This window comes from Nanorana parkeri, unplaced genomic scaffold, assembly GCF_000935625.1.
Source record: "Nanorana parkeri isolate BGI_ZX_2015 unplaced genomic scaffold, ASM93562v1 scaffold373, whole genome shotgun sequence".
NCBI classification, from domain to species: domain Eukaryota; kingdom Metazoa; phylum Chordata; class Amphibia; order Anura; family Dicroglossidae; genus Nanorana; species Nanorana parkeri.
The window spans coordinates 1330617-1335741 of record NW_017306641.1 but is presented as its reverse complement, the minus strand read 5'-3'; the positions used below and the strand labels follow the sequence as shown (position 1 = coordinate 1335741).

The 5125-nt window shown below is 36.7% G+C and overlaps 1 long non-coding RNA gene across 1 annotated transcript in view; it reads right to left on the bottom strand.

The window, feature by feature from the left end:
* Nucleotides 1-1283: 1283 nt before the first annotated feature.
* The window catches only part of LOC108789064, a 17613-nt gene continuing 13771 nt past the window's right edge, over nucleotides 1284-5125 (bottom strand). Inside the window, exon 4 of the long non-coding RNA XR_001941376.1 lies at nucleotides 1284-1439. This is a non-coding gene — a long non-coding RNA (uncharacterized LOC108789064). The remainder of the gene's footprint in view (nucleotides 1440-5125) is intronic.

The window sequence follows — 5125 nt, the reverse complement described above, 5'->3', positions numbered from 1 at the left end:
TGTGCATGTTGGGTAGAAAAGATTAGAGGGTTAGTCTGAGTAGTTTTGCAAAGGACAACTGAGCAAGGCTGACACCACTCAGTCCACAAATATGCTGTGTGTTTTCAGCCCACAACAGGACTTAGGAGCTAAGTGCTTTCCTGAAAGATCAACAGGTATTTTTTTTGCACTTGCAGAATCTTTAACCACCTTCTGTCCATGGCCGTTCCTTAACGGCCGGATGGGAGCCTTATAGGAGCGGGAGGGCGTCTTAAGACGTCCTGCCCCTCCCCCCGCTCATGTGCGGCCCTCGTCGCGCACACGAGTGGGGAACTGTTAGAAAATTAAACATCCAGCAATGGCTACATTCAAGCGATCAGGCGTCTCTAGAGAGCCCCCCTGCCAGTCCTGAGATCTGCTGTGCCCAGTGCGGCTGGGACAGTACACAATCTCCCTTTGATCTCCTCTCCTGTCCCCGAATGCAGGAAGTGATGTATATTACATAACTTCTGTATTCCTCTGTCACTCTCCGGTACAGAAGCCGGTGTGGTCGTTTTCGCGGGCGCGTTTGGTGTCTATTTACCTGACATGACCCCCGTATTTTATATTTTACCAAAAAATCGGGGTGATAATAAATGGCTCATAACATTTCATAGGGAAACAGGTTTTTTTTTCAAAATTTAGGGTACTTTTTTGTTATATAGTAAAAAATAAATAAACTTTGCAGGGAAGTCTGTTACAAGCTTCCAATGGTGCCATAAGTCATATGACCAGGCATCAGAAAATTATAATACTGGCTAGAATTCTGGCCCAGTTTTTTCCCAGTCTCACCATAGCTCATGTCTGTCCGGTATCATAAACTAAGGTGTGTAGCCAACATCTCAAAATTATATACCAAATGTGTCCTTATCAAGTTTATCATATAAATGTCAAGTTATACAACTCATTAATAGAATTAGAATGTAATTTTGGGGAGGCGGGGTGTGATTTAGGGAAGAAGCATACTTCTCAAATTATAATAGATGTCGTTCATCTGATGGAATTTAATATTTATTTGATATCTAACCTTTACACAAAGAAATCAAGTATCCACAAAACTTACTCCCAGTATTGCTTGCTTGGTAGCTCTGTTGTGTTGTCCGAAATACAAGTAAGATTTAGTTCATGCACCGAAGACATGTTAATAGATATTGTAGCGTTGTCCAAAATTACATTGCAGAAACCTGAAAAAAAATCAGTTTCCATCTGAATTATTATGATTTATAAAGATATTTAATTCAGGACAAAATCCCACCTACCATGTTTGCTGCCTTGACAGTTACTATCTGCCCATTCATAGCAATCACTCCATGGCAGATAACTTCGAAATGAGGAAAATAAATAAAATAAGCTGTAAGCTATGATAACATTGTAGTATATAGATACAAGGGTTGATATAATCACCATAGTGAATCCAACACCTAAAATTAAAAAAAAAAACAATATTCACTAGTTACACATAATATAAAATATTTCTTATCAGGAGGAATATTAATGTACCATAAGTAACATACAGTACTTAAACTGGAAAAGATACATCTTAAAATTAATTTCTAAGATACTCCATTAACTTTGTTTAGCATCTAACATTGTTGCTGGAGAATTTTCTTAATGATCGCAGTTACAAAATGTTTGGCGGAGAGCACCTACGTGGACCTGGTTATTAAAATGAATAATATGTTCTGGGACAAAATATTTTGTATACATGATATGATATGATATATTTCACAAACACATGCTTTCTTATTTAAATAAAATGAATATATAATATAACATAGCATTTAACTATACATAGTATATATAGTACTGTAGTATAACGAGATATACTGTATTATAATATGATTTAAGTATAATGTCACCCTCTAAAAAAATAAAACAACTCTACCATATGTCCTGCTTGAAGCTTCATGCTTTTACATGGGTACATAACTAATTCTAAAAACTCTTGGGTGGTAGTTCAGTAGCTCTTGTATATTAAAATTGAATTAAATTCTTTTTTTTGCTTTAAGTCCATCACAGAATCTTGGCAGGGCTAAAATGAATAATGATCAAGTTAGGTTAGTGTATAAAAAATTAGGCTTCCTTCCAGCATTGCACTCATTAGTTCACAAAGCTGAATTGCACTTTATCTGTGGCAGGATGTTTCAATGTCTTGGAGTCGGAAGCACTAGAGATAGACTAGAGATGAATGAACTTTTACAAATCTGTTCCATCATTGCTCCCACTCTGTTTCCAACGTCCAATCTGCCATGTTCTAAGCATGAGATTTGTTGGTAGGCATGCTTTTTTGCTTATTTTGCTTTTTGATTTAAGTTGAAATAATTACATTCTGAAAACTCTTACTGATGTCAGGTCACCTTCATGGATGCCAGTCTGGCACACCAAGCCAAAAAGCTGGTAGTAACACAGATCAGTAGCCTCATAGATATTTGCAGATGTTTACCTTTTGATAATCAGCCTAATGAAGGCACATATTGAATCTCACTTAATGTTGGAGTTATATGCTTATATCTGACATTTTAAAACTTGTGTTTCTTATCAGGATCCTGACATGATAGAAATATGGGAAGTTGCCATTGCTGACTTGCTTAGGAAAAGTGCATTTTCCAGAGCTGTCCGCTATATAATTATTTCACTACTTTCACCTAGAACAAGCATATACATATCAGGAGCACCAACACTTCACTGGCTGAATACATTTTCTGGATCACTGACTGAGTATTAAAGCAACAAAAAGAATGACAGGAATGGGGCATCTTCATGTCTCCAAGTTAGCAGTGTCACACCCATATTTAGGTCTTGAAATGTTCTCTTTAAATGGTCAATTAAGGTTAAAAACAAAGTGCACAGCGAGATACTTATGACATAATGAAGACAGACTTGACTGCTCAAATAATAACAATATGTGGTAAATTATTTTACTTAGTAACTCGATGCTTATAAATGTCACAGTCTGATTTTGGCAGCTCAGGATGGCTGTTTCTTCAAACAGGTTCTTCCAGCCTGCTTAGTTTTTCCAGTAAAAGAATTACAGAATATAAAATAGTCTGTAATAACAAAACAGTAGATGAATATAAAGGTAATGAGGATGGAAATGTGTATAGCCAAGCGTGTCATGGTACACAGGAAATGTATTCAAACTTATGAAATAAGGGGCAACTATGTGGCAGCTGATCACAACAATCAGATTGCAGATTGACAGTTTTACAGGCTGGCCTAGGCTGCTGAGGATTCCTGAGCAAAAAAAAAACCTATTTGATTAATTCCTCATTTTATATTTGTGGCATACTATGCCATGTTCATGTTAGGATGCCACATTTGAGTATCACCTGAGGCAGCTCCATCTACTCCCTGACAGAAGATTCTACTATTTATTTGTCTACATGTACATGTACCTGTAACAAAAATGTTCCCAGCAGTGTAGAATGCTTATGTGCCACCCGCCTCAGGAAATAGTCATAACCATAGCCTAGACTATCCAGTATATTTCACTATTTAAAGAAATATAGAAGAGTGACAGCAGAAAAAGAACAAGTGGTTAATTAAGGAAAACCCCCTTTTTTGTATGATTATAGACCTATGTTCATCCTAAGATTGTTTACATTCACATAATGTTGACTGGTTTATTATTTCTGTGGTAAGTCTGTCCCAAGCATCAACTTTTTTATTAATACCGTCTTAGGTTTGTTTTTAAAGTGACTCTAAACTCAGGAGTTAAACCTTAAAAATGCATTCAAGTACCCTATCTATTAACCATACTGGACCTTATTTGTGTATCACTCAGCTGTAGATCCTCAAATCATTTCTGATTTGATGCTGACACTGTCCTTTCTTCTGGAGGGTGGTTACTTTTGTTCGCCATGGTCTCTCTGTGTGTTGTAAAGTAGCCACTGATCCAAGCTGGCTCTCATGATGTACTACAACCTCAATACAAATTAGTAATTTATATGTGAGATTATAGACCATCACGGGAGTGAGTTTGGAGTTTGAGAGTTTGAGTCCCTGTGTCCTTGAGCTTGACATTATACTGAAAATGCTCCCCTCCTGTACCCTTTGCACATCCTTATGCTCAGTATACATTGGTAGATTTTAATATGAACTTTCATACAAAAAAAATCTCCTCAGAACATTTGATAATGCCATCAGAGACTTGTAGAATGTCATTTAAAATTTATTTTGACTTTAACATTTGATTTCTGAAATGAATTAATTTTCTTAAACGAAAACCACATTCACTGATATTTTTCATCCTGCTCCTTTGATTTTATTTTGTCACTATGGTCAAACTCATCATCATAAATGTAACACCATTAACTATTAGAATTTTAAAACAACATTCTGAAAACGAATTCTTCAGAAGGAAATTTTACTGGTTTGTGTCCTTTCATTAATGTATTTAAAGCCTTCCGTCATGTCTCTCTTCTGGTTCTTTCCATAAGGCTGTACCTTTTCAGTTTCTGCAGTGTGTCTGGTTTGTCAGTTCCCATGTACTGCCCTTATATAGCTGCACCTATCATACACGTTAGTTGGATCTGGTGCACATCATTTTCACTTTACCTCCAAAGTTCAGAACATTGTGGCTTTGTGACATCTCTCTATGAGATACTAATCTCTTGTGAACATACCGTATGCAAGTGACATTAATACTTTGTGAAATACAATAGTGCATGGTTTGACTAGACAAAATGTAATATATATATAGGCAGACTATATTAAACAGAATGATATTTGCATTTAAAACTAATTTTTTGTAAAGGATTCTGATTGTCATAGTTTGCTATGGCTTTCAGAGATTTTGCACAGTGAATGAGGAACATATTTTAACACCAAAGGTAGACAATACCCATAATGCTACAATATACCACCTCATAGGCAGCAATGATCAGGTTGACCTTAAAGTTAACCTGGCTGGTGGCTGCCATTGCTGACCTTCTTCTAAGAATGCTAGCTACCAGGCTGTCATTCTGGTGGTGATAGCGAAAGGGAGTGGCTGGGTAGTGGTGGTGTACACAATTTTGGTAGAATGGTGAGAGTGGGGGGCACTACTGGAGAGTTGGTTTGGTGGAGTGGGTAGTTGTGCAAAGTGATGAGGGGGATAACCTTATTT